General features: G+C 45.2%; 1 pseudogene; it reads left to right on the top strand.

Moving 5' to 3' along the window:
• Positions 1-3,698: 3,698 nt before the first annotated feature.
• On the top strand, positions 3,699-6,871 carry LOC119237617 (fructose-2,6-bisphosphatase TIGAR-like; annotated as a pseudogene).
• The last annotated feature ends 7,199 nt before the right edge of the window (positions 6,872-14,070 follow it).

Genomic DNA, 14,070 nt, shown 5'->3' with positions numbered 1-14,070 from the left:
AGGACACACAGACAACCGCTGTAAGAACACAAAGGAGTTTATTGCAGGCTCGAGGCCGGGCCCTCCACACGCACCGATGTAACGGTGGAGGTCGGGAGCCCTGAACAAAAGAGACAGGGATCTTATATAGGGATACAAGTAGATTTCTAAAAATTAAATCATGTTGGCAGTCATTCATTAGTTACATAGGTGCATCATTCATTGATTACACAGGTGCATTTCTTAATAGTGGTGGGTACACAGTTATTTTATGGCTAGTTTGACCCCATCAGTGGCCTGCATTGCTCGGTTCTATTTTACTGCCAATTAGATCCATTACTCAGCTCCACTGTGGCTGGCCATCAGAGATAAGACCAGAGTGGGGTGGGGGTCATAAACCCTCTTTGGAATGCAGGCTAATTAGTCTTGAGTAAGCAAAACTTGAAATACTAAAATGGCGGTTATATACAAAATGGAAGAATAGTGGCTAAGTCTCACATTAATGACTGTATAGGTGAATGAAATTGTTTTATATAACAAATTTTTCTTCTAAAAAAGAAACAATGGATTTTGTAACATTCTGATATTTTAAAATATAAAACATTTTAACATTCTAAGATAATAAAAAAAAAAAAAAAAGACTGACAATATGGCCTTAGTCCAGGGAACATAAAAGACCTCAGGCTTATCTGGATCCTCAAAGGCCTAACTTTAAAAGGGCAGGTATTAATAAGTTCAAAGGCAGAAGGCTCAAACAGAGGTTCAAGGGAGAAAGGAGACACAATGAGATAATTAGAAGGGGCTGCGGAGGGTAAGGAAGAGAGGCTGGCAATACAGAAAGGAAGGCAAAATATGCGCAAGAGCGAAGCTGGAGCACATGACTGCTACCTTGTGCCCACAGATAGAGGAGGTGGGGCAGCGTAAAAAGAAGCTTCAGTAACCATTTTATTTTTCCTTAACTATTTGTTGGCCTCAGTCAATTTTAAGATTTTATCTTGAAAAGCATTTTTAGATTCCTAGTGACATTTGGCAGCCTTCAGATACCAATCAAAATAGGTTTTCCATTCAGTTTCAGCTATTTCAGTGCTGTGGCTGCCCAATTCATTTTTAAGAAAAGTTTGGGGAATTCAATGGCTCTGTATTGTCCATTGGCATTCTGGTTTAATAGCATTCTGCTTAACTCAGTCTATTTAGTTAGAAATGCACATTAGGAAATCTCCCGATGATTCTGATGCATTAAGTGGGAGAGGCTACTAAAGGAGGAAAAGAGATTTAGATAGCTGGGAGCCATTTCTTTCATTATTAGAGCCAGGAATTCCTAAAAGGCCAATCTCTTTACAAATAACCCCTCTCCAGAAGAAAAACGGTTCAAAGGCCTCTTAAGTACTCACACACAATCAGCACAAATTTTCCACTCAGGAACAGCCTGTATTCAAAGTCACAAGCTACAGGCTCAGTTCACTAGGAACTGGGGTAGAAACAGCTCGTTTCCATAGGGCCAGACTGAAGTCCAACACTGCTCTAGCAGAAAAAACTTGATTTCAAGAACCACCAGGATTGACACAGTTCTAATTAGGACAAACTTATTTCTATAGATCAATAGCCTGAAGTGCCACAGGTACCCCCAAAAAGAGCAAGGTTTTTGACAAAAAGAAAAGTTTCAGGATAATCCCTGAAGAGTTCAGATGCCAAAAGGCAGATCTCAGATCCAGAGGACTTCCCCTTTGACTCCAGGTGAGAAAGCAGTGAGCTCAAGGGGCTATGTGTGATGAAGGAAAGAATAGAAAACCTAAAGGAGGCATCACGAGAGAGTAAAACCTGACTCACAAAAGGAGGTGGAGGTAGAGGGGATTAACATGACCATTAACCCAGCTATAGAAATCAAGATCCTTAGGCGCCAGTGCCTTATCACAAGGCATAAGGCCCAAGCAGGTATCAGATGCTGCAGGGAGTGTCTGAAGCACACATCTGAGGGTAAAGATATAGAGATTGGGCCCATCCTGGAATCTCCAGTCCCTATCCTGGAACTCTATCCTGGAATCTCCCGTCCCTTTCGGATTCTCATTGCTGTCCAATATCAGCATCAAACAGGTCACTCCACAAAGGAGCGAGCCCTTCCCAAAGAGAAAAAGACTGAATCAGTGCAGTCTCTGCACTGGCACGGGGCAACACTCCACTGCCCACCTGTGACTATGCAGGTGCTTCTTTTCACCATCTCTCTCCCTCCAGAGGGCAGCAGCTTCCTGCCTGCCCATGACCTGTGCCTGCCGGGACTTCTCTTCACTGACCTCCCTCAGTGGAGGCCACTCTCCTCAAGGCCACCCACCTGCAACCATGCAGGCCTCTCTCAGCAAACCTGTCCCTTGTGGGGCAGCTCTTCCTGCCCGCTTGCATCTATGCAAGTGTCTTTTATTGTTCTATCCCTTTTCTAATAAACCTGCTCTTTAAATACAACTACTGTCTCTTCTTGTGGGGAAAGTCGCCACATGCTGCTGAAAGGGGAGCTCTGGTGAAACTTTTACCAGAGTGAACCCAAGGATCCCGCACTCCAAACGCCAAAACCACATCATGTAAGCGCCTGTTTTGCCACCAGCCTCAGAGTTTTGGGGGAGTCTTTCTCTGAATCCTTGTGCAGGCAACAAAACAATATTGACTTCAAACAACAAGCAACTGTAACAGGGTGGTCCCCAGGAAAGGGGGAGGTTCCCTGCCCTACCCAAGGGAGGGTGGAGCTGAGCAGGAAGAGGAGAAGCTGCAGAAGAGACTGAGGAAGGAAGCAGGATGGAGCCAGGAGACCTGGAGGAGGCGCATGGAGCCTAGAGACACGTGAAGAAACTGCGCTTGTCTTTTGGTCGTGGACTGGGTGACACAGATGTGGGTGAGACCTGTGGGGAGGTGACAATGGCGGCTTTTATCTTGATGTTGATTTTGCTCTTTTCCTTCCGGGCTTGTCTGGTTGTTTCTGGCCCTTTTCTGTGGGTCCCCACTGGAAGATGCTTTAGACTTGTGGCAGGCTTTGGGGCCTTGCTCTGGGCCAGTCCCATTTGGATGGAGTTTTACCCACGAGGGGATGGGTAACTTTGGGTTCTTGATTTAGAAACTAGACTCTTTGCCTTACCTGTATTGTTTCCTAGTTTTATTAAAGTTCCTTCTCATTAAAGTCTCATATGTTTTGTGTTGATGCGGCGGATGGCAGAACCTATTTAGAATAGGCAGGTTTGCAGGGTTTGGGCTGCCCCTCTCCCTGCCCTATAACACAACCAGTTATTTCACCAATGAAATGGGTTTATTCAGAAACAACAGAAAGGCAAATGCAGTGTCAAGGTGAGACACATAAGCACTTCCCCAGAACAAAAGCCACCATCCCCTTATGCAGCCTTTGCAGGGGCTGATAGTACAGACAGGTACCTCCTTCTTTCAGCTGGGACAGGGCAGCAACATCACCTCCTGTTGGAGATGCAAGGCAGATTGGGTCCTCTAATTTGCTGATTGCACACGCATGAGAATTCTCTTCAAGCCACCCGACTTCATTTGAACAGATTTCTGTATATTAATTTTCACAATCTAAATGTCTAGACACCATTGCAAGGAGTAGGAAGGGAAAAAAAGCTCTGGCTTCTGATCTATCAAGAGAACACAGTGACACTGAACATTCAAATGAACAATGGCTGAACCATTTACAAAAATAGATCTCTGGCTCCCTCCAGGCGGCAAGGAAGATGACTCCCTTCGCTCTGGTGGTTGTCAGGCATGAAGAAATAAGGCTTACCAAGGAGAAAATATTTCAAGGACAAGAAGTAGATACCCTCTTTGAGAAAATGCATTTAAACAAGCAATTCCTGCTAGTACTTTTCTTAAAAACATAAAGTTTGGTCTTCCCTTGTGGTGCAGTGGGTTGAGCACAGCCCTGTGAAGCTGTCTGCAGCCTCTGTGGCACCGGTTCGATTCCCTGCCGGCCAGGGAGATACCCACATGGTGCAGCAGACCGCTCTTGTCTCACCCGCTGCTCTCCTCACCAGTGTATTTCAGTCCTTCTGCCTGTTCTGCTCACCGCTCTGTCTCTGGTGAATCCTCTCACCCTCCTGTGCCTCTGGCCTGTACCCCAGTTCTTGTATAAAAATAAATAAATCTTTAAAAAAAGTATAAAATGTTTACTCATATTTTCTCCACTGATCTCATGAGGACAAAGCAGACCATGAGTGGGATTTTGGAGAAGAACAAATTTTGCAAAGATATGACAGTGAAGTAAGATTCTCAACTTGAAGAGTTTTGTCTCCAAGGAAATAGGGGGTTGCGGACGCATGGAGGAGGGACCCTGGACCAGGTCTTTGAATTTCTTTGTCATATTGATCCCGAACAAAGCAGATCAACAAGAACAATTTTCCCAAGAAGCTCCAAGCAACTCTCTGGAAACTTCTTTAGCTGAGGTTTTTCATTTAGGAAAGAACCATGACTCCAAATTTAATTCAGAAAGCAGTGTTCCAGAGTTAGTAGCCAGTGTCTTAATTATGAGTAACCATGCATACATAAGAAACCTGTTTGGCTACTTTCTCATAGAGCTTAAGTGTTCCTTATCAACAACTCTCAAGAAATCTGAACAGAGATCTGTGAGTCAGTTCCAATACAGATTAGTGTCTTTATCATAAAATTTGATAGGGAGCAAAGTCAAGCCATGCAGTGTGTCTGTATTAACAAACTTACAGGATCATCTAAACAGAGTGACTGAAATATGCTAAAATTAAATCTGCGCTGGTGGCGCAGCGGTTGAGCGCTGGGTTGCAAGGCTGCCCACAGCCTCTGCAGCGCCAGTTCGATCCCCGGCCACAGGCGAGGGTCCCAAAAAAAAAAAAAAAAAAAAGCTGTCTAGGGCCTCCCTGGTGGTGCAAGGGTTAAGGCTCAGTAAAATGAAGCTATCAGCAGCCGCTGCAGCATGAGTTCGATCCCCAGCCAGGAAGTTAACCCACATAGCACAGCAGACCTCTACTGTCTAGCCCACTGCTCCCCTCAGCAGTGTATTTCAGTAGATCCTCCTGTTCTGCTCCCCACTCTCCCCAATGAATCCTCTCACCCTCTACCCCACATATACCTTTGGCCTATACCCCAGTTCTTGGATGCATAAATAAAATAAATCTTTAAAAATAAACAGAAAGAAAAGAAAAGGAAAAGCTGTCTAATATATGCCCAAAACAGAGGAGTGGATCAAAAAATTGTGGTTTATATACACAATGGAATACTACTCAGTGACCAAAGAGGATAAACTAGTGCCATTTGAGGCAACATGGATGGAACTGGTTGGGATTATGCTAAGTGAAACTGAAAAAAGTGTTCATGAAAAAGACAAAACTTGAAAGTTGACCATAGATCTGAGGCATACCGCAGGTGAGGAGGAGGGAAGAAGTCAAAACAGGGGAGGGAAAAGCACAAAGGACTATGGCGATGTATAAACAGTCCTATAGGGTGGTGGGAGAACTAGGGGAAATTAAACATGAGGGGAAAAATCAAATACTGCATAAAAATTAACAGTAATGTAAAAAAAATAAATTTAATGAAAGAATAAAATAATAAGAGGCTATTGACTTAGAAGGTAGTTTATGATATGGTGGTGGATTATAGGTGACTTGGTGGTGGGTACCCTACAGTGGTGACACCTGGTGGAGAGAATCCTAACATTACCACAATTGAAAGGATAAATTATTATTAAAAATAAGACTACCGGGCCACCCCGGTGGTGCAGCAGTTGAGTGCTGGGCTGCAAAGCTGCCCTCAGCCTCTGCAGTGCCGGTTCAATGCCCGGCCACCGGTGAGGGTCCCACATGGCGCGACAGACCTCTCCTGCCATGCCCACTGCTCCCCTCAGCAGTGTATATCATCAGTCTGCCTATTCTGTTGCCCGCTCTGGCTCTGGTGAATTCTCCCACCCTCCCGCACTTCTGACTGTACCCAGTACTTGTATAAATAAATAAATAAATCTTTAAAAAAAAAATACGACTACCACTGAAAAAATAAAGGCTATCTATTATAGGAGATTATAAAAGATAAAATGGAGTCATAGCCATATAAAACACTAGTGGAAAACCATTTACACTTGACTTGTTTTTATCTGAGTAGAGCTGGCATTTTCCAGAGTAATTTTACCACCCTGCTCAGTTATCTCTGGATTATAAATAGATGAAGGAACTCAGTATTGCAAATTAGGGGGTTAATCTTCCTATTAGGTTTTCTTCCTAATTTTTTAGTGTCCAAAAATATCTGGCTTATTTTATTGGCTCTTGATAAGATTCTGGATGCCTGATGTTACCCAGTGTTTGGGAGAAAGAGCTAATTTTAATTTCCACTGCAAATTTATAGTGACAATATGTTATATGTTTAAAGTCTTTTAAATGAAAAATGCTACCCTCATAAGTTTACAAGCTTATATAAAGCACAGCGACACAAAAATCTTTAATAAAGAAATTTACTGTTGCAATTTTTTGCTCAAAATTTGAAATGTGGATGAATGCAGACTGTGATTGCAGAATCGCCTAGTAGGAAAGAAGCATTTGATTAAAAAACATGAAAGAAGACATATGAGCTGAGCAAGCTATAGCTAAGATTCTAATCTAATCTGTAGGCTGAAGAATGTAGTTTGAGGAAGACTTTAAAGAAAATCTGTTAATAATATAGGACTCAGTAACCTCAGATTAAAAGAAGGTGCTTGGTCTGGTTGGAAAGACTGGTTCTATAAACCACAACTGGTTTTTTTGTTGTTGTTTTGGTTTGGTTTTTTGTTTTGTTTTGGGTTTGGGGTGGGTTTTTTTGGTGTTTTTGTTTTGTTTTGTTTTTTGTGGGAGATACAGATGATGTTACCTCATTTTCCCACCAGATGGCACTGGAGAAAGGGGATTTTGCTTAACAATTTTGTACATAAGATTTATCCTTCACAAACCTAATCTGTACCAGATGGCTTCACTTACATGTGGACTCTAAAGAAACCAAACAAAGGATCAAACAAAGACAAACTGTGAGACTGACCCTTTAAAGCTGACTGTAGATTTGAGACCCTCAGGAAAGGAGGGAGTGGGGACAAGGAGTGTAGAAAAGGGGGGAAGGAGGGCTTGGTAGACTATGGTGAAGGACTGTGGGTGCCTTGGTGGTGGGAATACTGTGGTGACTGCACCTGAGGGGAGAAATCCTTTGTTGTGAAAAAATAAACAAGGATGTTTAAAAAAAAAAAAAAAAGAGTCCAAATGTTCCCCTTATGCTACACGTAAGAAGGAGGTCTGTCAGTCAGTGCTGCATGTCTTTAAAATATATTTTCTGATTGGAAAAAAAATATAAAGAAATCCTAATCTGGACCACCCTGGTGGCACAAGGGGCTAAGACTCAACCTCTGAAGCAATCCACAGCTGCTGCGGCACAGCGCAAGTTCCATCCCTGGCCAGGGAGCTTCCCACATGGCACAGCAGACCTCTCCTGGTTCTCCTGCTGCTCCCCTCAGCAGTGTATTTCAGTAGATCTGCCTGTTCTGTTCCCCACTCTGTCTCTGGTGAATCCTCTCAGCCTCACATCTCTGGCCTGTACACCAGTTCTTGCATGCATAAATAAATCTTTTTTTTAAAAAAAGAAATCCTAACCTAATGAAAAAAGTGTTTTATATGTAGTTTACTTTAGAGTCATCATGTTGTGAAAAATACTGAGTCTCAATTTTTAAGAGGATTAATACTTAACTTGTCAGTAAACTGTGTAAGCTCATGGTTGAGGCCATGTTTTGGTCAAAAACACACCCACAAGAGCTGTACACATGGGGAAAAAAAAAACAGACTTTTCAAGACGTGAAACAAAGATCACACTGTGAGTCCTGCAGACCTAGTGCGCTTATGGTGATCAACGCAAGGTAAGTTACTTTGGGCTGGTCAACCATGGGTGTAGCTTGGAAACCACGTTGGACACCAAACTGTTACAGGGCGGCCCCAATATAAAACGGGTTGCCTGGCTGTGGGTCCTCACCTGTGCACTTAAAAAGGCACTTATTAATAGTCTACTGCAGGCACACACAAAAGGTTAATAAAAGGTTTATTTACAAGAGAAGGGGAAATGAGGAAATGTACAACTCAGGGAGAAAATAGGGAGATAAAGTCTTAAATGTGTCCTACCCATTCTGCTGACCTGGAAACCCAATGGCAGTCTGAGAGCTGGCCGCAAGCCAAGAGCCATGAAGCCAAAAAGCCGCCCCCAAGACCCACATGTCTGGTTTTATACCAAACCTGGATGCTTAATTTAACACCCTCAGGTCCCAGCAACCTTCTATTTGGTGGTGATGGGATTTGTCTATCCCAATGTCCTGATGGCTTTAGTCTGGAGTGTGGGCAGAGTCCGCAAAGCCTGTATGGAATTAGCTTAGGACATCCTTTTCCCCCTAACAATATGTTGTCAGAATTTACTTTGAAGGTCATTTAAATCACATATCAAGCTCAGTATTGCACTGTTCTCAGTGTGTGCAACATGACTAGGTTCCGACCAGTGTGAGCAGAACATGCGGCTGGGCATCAGAGGATGTACACTGTAAATGGATGCTTGAAAAAGATAAATAACAATTCCCCACATTCCCATCCTCCAGAAGTAATAAAGTTCTCTTAAAAAAAAAAAAAGAAAAAATTACACATTGAGATGTAAGTAGTGAAAGGCAACTGCTAAGCAAATAAAATTTTTCCTGCTTCCTGCTAAATAAAGAGTCACAGGCCTGGTGCAGCAAATAATGCAAAGTAAGTGTAAATAACAAGTTTGCTTCCTTAATAAGCATATCTAAACAAGGTTACATTTTAACAAGGTCTGACAGAGCCATCCAGGCTGATTGATCTTCCAGGCCATCCTCAAATATCTGCATCTTTCACCCTTTTGTCAAGAATTTTTTTTTTTTTAATTTATTTATACAAGCACTGGGTACAGTCAGAAGCGCGGGAGGGTGAGAGAATTCACCAGAGCCAGAGCAGGGAGCAGAGCAGGCAGAAGGACCGAAGTACACTGCTGAGGGGAGCAGCGGGCGGCAGGAGAGGTCTGCGCACCATGCGGGACCCTCCTCCGGTGGCCGGGGAGCAGCCGGGGATCGAACCGGGTCTGCAGAGGCTGCGGGCAGTTTCACAACCCAGTGCTCAACCGCTGCGCCACTAGGGAGGCCTTGTCAAGAATTTTTATGCTAACTGACCAATGTCATCAATGCAAGATGGTTATGTATAAAAGACCTACGGGACTACCCAGGTCTGAGACCTCATGCATGATTATTGCTTCTCCTGACCTCACCATTCCTGAAGCACCATTTGTTCTTCCCTTGCCTGGGTAAAAGGCTAGAATTTATTTCTGCAACAGTAGAGTTCCTTTGACCAGTTCCCACTGTCCTATCCACTCCTATGCTCTGCAGAGGCAGAGTTTGTATGCATTCATTCATAGTTTATTAAAGTTTTCACTTTACATTTCATAATGGAACAGTATTGTTTTACTTATTTTTTATAATGTACATTAATATCATCAAACTGTTACAGGCCGGGTGAGGGACACCTCAGAACCCTCAAACCCACCTACTCTAAATAGGTTCTGCCATCCACCACATCAAGACAAAACATACTCTACCATAATGGAAAGGAATTTTAATACATTTAGGAAAATGTAACAAGGAAAAGAGAAAGAATAGAGTTTCCAAATCAAGCACTAGAAGTTACCCATCCCCTCATGGGTAAATGCTCGGCCAAACAGGGTTGACCCAAAGCAGGGCCACTGAGGAACAAAAGCCTGCCACAAGTCTAAGTACTTTCTGGTGGGGACCTGTAGGAAAGGGGCAGAATGGGCCCAGCATGTCTGGGAGAAAAGAAGCAAAATCAAAACCAAGACAAAAGCTGCTACTATCAACCTCCCCACGGGTCCCTCACCAACATCTGTTTCAACCAGTCCAGGAGCAAGAAGCAAGCGCAGCTCCGTCACATGTCTCTCTCTCCATTTGCCTCCTCCAGGTCTCCTTCTTGCTCTCCATCCTGCTTCCTTCCTTCTCCAGACTCCTCTCAAGCTTCTTCCCCTCCCTGCTCAGCTCCCCTCTTCTTCAGTAAGGCAGGGAACCTGGAACCTCCCCTTTCCCTGGGGACCACCCTGTTACAAAACTGTCTATAATTCTTTATTTTCATTTAGTACATCTTGGAGCTCTATGTTGATGTATATAAATCTAGTTACTGATAGCCTCTGTATTCTATTGAATAAATATAACATATTTTATTTGTTTATTTTCCTTAAAAATAAAATAGACCTCTAATCCACAACCCACAGCAGCCACCCCAGGGAACTAAAGTCCTCATTGCAGTAACCAGCACAAGAGGCCAGATTGCTATCTCTAGAGACAATACAGGAAGTCATACAAAACTCCTTTAACAATTAGCCCCAAATAGGGCTTGTGACTTGGTCAGTAATTAGGTCCAACCAGAGAAAGCCAAATATGCGCCCCTGATCAACCACACTGCATGGACTCACTTCTAGCTAATTCACCAAAAGCGCCCCCAACCCTCAGCTTCCATCAGGAACAATTCAGTCCCCCTTTTCTCCACCATAAACCTCTCTCACTCCGCTGCCTGACTAAAACAAGTGATGGTGGCCGGCTCCCTCTCTATAGCCAGCTCTGAACAAACACCTTTGTTTACATCATCTGATTGGTCTTCATTTAGTTTCACACCGGTAAGCTAGATTTTAATGGGAAGTCTCTCAAGTATCTTAACATTGGCAATAAAAATAGCATTTTCATGTCAGTGGAAGTGACTAGGCTGCAAGATTGCCATGTGGGTTGAGTAAAGTGGGAATTAGCTAACAGTTTTCTTGAAGCACCTTCAACTCAGAAAACCATTTAGGTTTTCTCAAAGCCTCATCCCCACCCCAAACCCTGGAAGCCCCAGGCCCTGTGTGGCAGGCATCATGGAAGATGGCTAAGGCCCCTTTTGGAAGACCACAGACTGATTCTGTGACCCCTGGGGGTCCAAATGTAGCCTTACCCCAAGTCTGCTCCTTCACCCCCATGTTGCTGGCAAGCACCTCCCCTCTCTGGGCTGCAAGGCCCCATCTACAAAGAGAAAGAGTTCCCCTGGCTCCTAGGGCTTGTTGACGAGTTCCTTCCACAGTGAGTCTATTTTATATGCTAATTCTCTACCCAAGTCTTAATCTGAGCTAGAACAGACCCCCAGGCAGGATTCTAAAGGGTAAGGGTAGCAGCTCTGATTCTAGGGCTTAAGGAAACACCAGAAACTGCCTTCCATCTTCACCCCACCATCCTCCCAACAGCCTGGCCTTCTGCCCCTCTGATTATACAGCTGAATTCTCCTTCTTCAGCTCCAGGAGACCTATATGCCTAGTCCTGAGTCCTTCTTCCCAGGCCCTCTCCCCACCACTAGGATGTGCAGGGGGCTCTCACAGTATCTCCTGTTTCTCCCCACCCCCGGTCCCCCCCAATCAGCAGAGGTCTTTCTGAAGACACTTGTCATGCCCACCCACCCTGACCACTGACCATGGCTCTTTGTGGTTTGGGTCCTGTACCTCCCCTAGTCTCCTCTCACTTCAGTGACGTAGAAATTGAACTCCCCAGGAGACCCCATTTTTCTGTGCCTAGAAGAAATTCTCCTGCAGTCCCTGGCTGGTCCATGTTCTGATCTCTCTAATCTCATAGGCTCACCCACTGGTGAAATGCCTGCATCAAAGTCCACCTAGAACTGGAGCTCCTCATCCCACTCATCCCTGTCCCAGGCCAAGCAACTAGGCTTAGACCAATGGACAAGTGAGGACTCTAAACAGGGGAGATGCTTTCGGTCCCCAGCTGCCATACTTTTTCCTACCTCCAGTACTTCCCAGCAACCCCCGCAGCTCATCCTTCACTATGGATATCAAATCAACCCAGTGGACCACCCAGGAGCCCAGGGGGCTAGCAGTGCTGCTGGCACAAGAAAGAAAGAGCAAGTTTCCCTGACATCCCCAAGCCCAGGAGCCTGATCAGGAGGTGCTGAGAGCGCTTTGGGAGGTTTGGGAGAGGAGAGAACTTTCTAGAGAGAGCAAGAGGATAGAGGGAGAGCTGCTGTGTGTAGGAATATGACTTAGTGACGTGGGATATGGAAAGTCCACAGACAGTGAAGACTCAGTGAGGAGAGTTGAGGAGAGCTGAGGACATGAGCCCCACCTAAGGCCCTGACACCTGATGACAGGAATGGAACACTCTACTCAGGAGTCATTATCCCCATGACATGGACAGAACTCTAACCCAGGGTTTGTGACATCTAGTGAGGTAGACTGAGCTCTTTATCCCCATCCAGGGGCCATGATGGTCACCACAGAGAGAGGCAAGTATGTGAAATGGTGTCCCACCACCACCACCACCTGGTATCAGCTTGGAGAGTTAGGCGGAAACACCAGCCTGGCTGGCCCCATAGAACCAGTGGGAACTCTATGCACATAGCCCACTGTGTGCTTGAGGCTCCAAGCTTGTCACAACCGGGCCTCAGTGTCTATATTCAGTCTGTCATAGGGAAGCTGCTTGGAGTTTAAAGGCGTGTAATCTTAGAGAAGATGAGCTGAAGCCAGAGCAGCAGTGTTAACAAACACCCCCAGGGCCTAAGAACCCCATGTCCCTGACTTGGGACTGGCAGGCCCTGGGGAACATAATCATTCTTGGAAACTTCGGGTTTCTCCATTTAGCCCAAGGGGCTGTGAGGGCAGCCATGCACCTGCCTGAACACCTCATCCCACCACACTTCTCACTCCTCCCAACCCACCAGCCCCCAAGGTGTGTCCCTTCCTGGACACAGTCTCCTCAGCCCCAGGCAGTTGGAGCAGGCCTCCACCAAGCCAGAGGGAAGCTCGAAGTCTCAGTTGCACAGCTGCCAAATATAAAAGTTTCCCTTAGAAGCTGAGCACTAGTGAAAATGGTGGTGGCCTGCCACTGAAGTGGTGTGTTCCACAACCACCAACCAGACGCCTCAATGGCACAGGGACTGCTCAAAGTATTATGTAACTGCACCACGCCAATAGCACCAGCCCAGTGACAATTCTAGGGGGCCAAGAGGGGGCTCTCTCTCTCTCCCCCATCTATGGGGGTGGGGTGATAAACACACAGTTGATATTCCTTACATAAGGAAAAAGCAGATAAAGGTAAACCAACACTTAACAAGATATTCCTGGCATATGGATCTGAGTGTGAGTTGTATTTTCTTTATGCTTTTCTCAACTATCCAACTTTTTTACAATTTCAATGTATATCTTTCTAATTAGAAAATTTAAAAATTATCTTCTAAAAACTCTCAACTAAAATCTGAAGAAGGGCCTCCCTGGTGGCACAAGGGGTTAAGACGCAGCACTACGAAGCTATCCGCAGCCTCTGCAGCACGAGTTCAATCCCTGGCCAGGGAAGTACTCACATGGTGCAGTAGACCTCTCCTGTCTCACCAGCTGCTTCACTCAGCAGTGTATTTCAGTACATCTGCTTGTTCTGCTCCCCGCTCTGTCTCTGGTGAGTCCTCTCACCCCCCACATCTCTGGCCTGCACCCCAGCGCTTGTATGCATAAATAAATAAATCTTTAAAATAAAATCTGGGGCCTCCCCGGTGGTGCAGCGGTTGAGCACTGGGTTGCGAAGCCTCCCGCAGCCTCTGCAGCGCTGGTTCGATCCCCAGCCGCCGGGCGAGTGTCCCACGTGGCGCGCAGACCTCTCCTGCCGCCCGCTGCTCCCCTCAGCAGTGTACTTTGTCACCCTGCCTGTTCTACTCTCCGCTCTTGCTCTGGTGAATTCTCTCACCCTCCCTCACCTCTGACTGTACCCAATGCTTGTGTAAATAAATAAATCTTTAAAAAAAAAAAAAAGGGTAAAATAAAATCTGAAGAAAACTTTCTAGACCTAGAGGTACCCACAGTATTGATCAACTCGAGCTATCCTCACACCTACTTATACAGAACTGAGGGTAGAGAATAGAAAATAACCTGCCTGGGGTCACTTGAGGTCATAACCTGATGCCCAGGGCAGACTCCTTCCAAAATGGGCTTATGCAGGGCCTTCAACCCTCAGCCTTCAAACCTTAGGCAAGGCTTCAGTGTTAGCCAGTGCAT

The sequence above is a fragment of the Talpa occidentalis genome, unplaced genomic scaffold, assembly GCF_014898055.3.
Source record: "Talpa occidentalis isolate TD23 unplaced genomic scaffold, MPIMG_talOcc4v2.1 talOcc4.10, whole genome shotgun sequence".
NCBI classification, from domain to species: Eukaryota; Metazoa; Chordata; class Mammalia; order Eulipotyphla; family Talpidae; genus Talpa; species Talpa occidentalis.
This window is presented reverse-complemented; position numbering and strand designations above follow the sequence as displayed.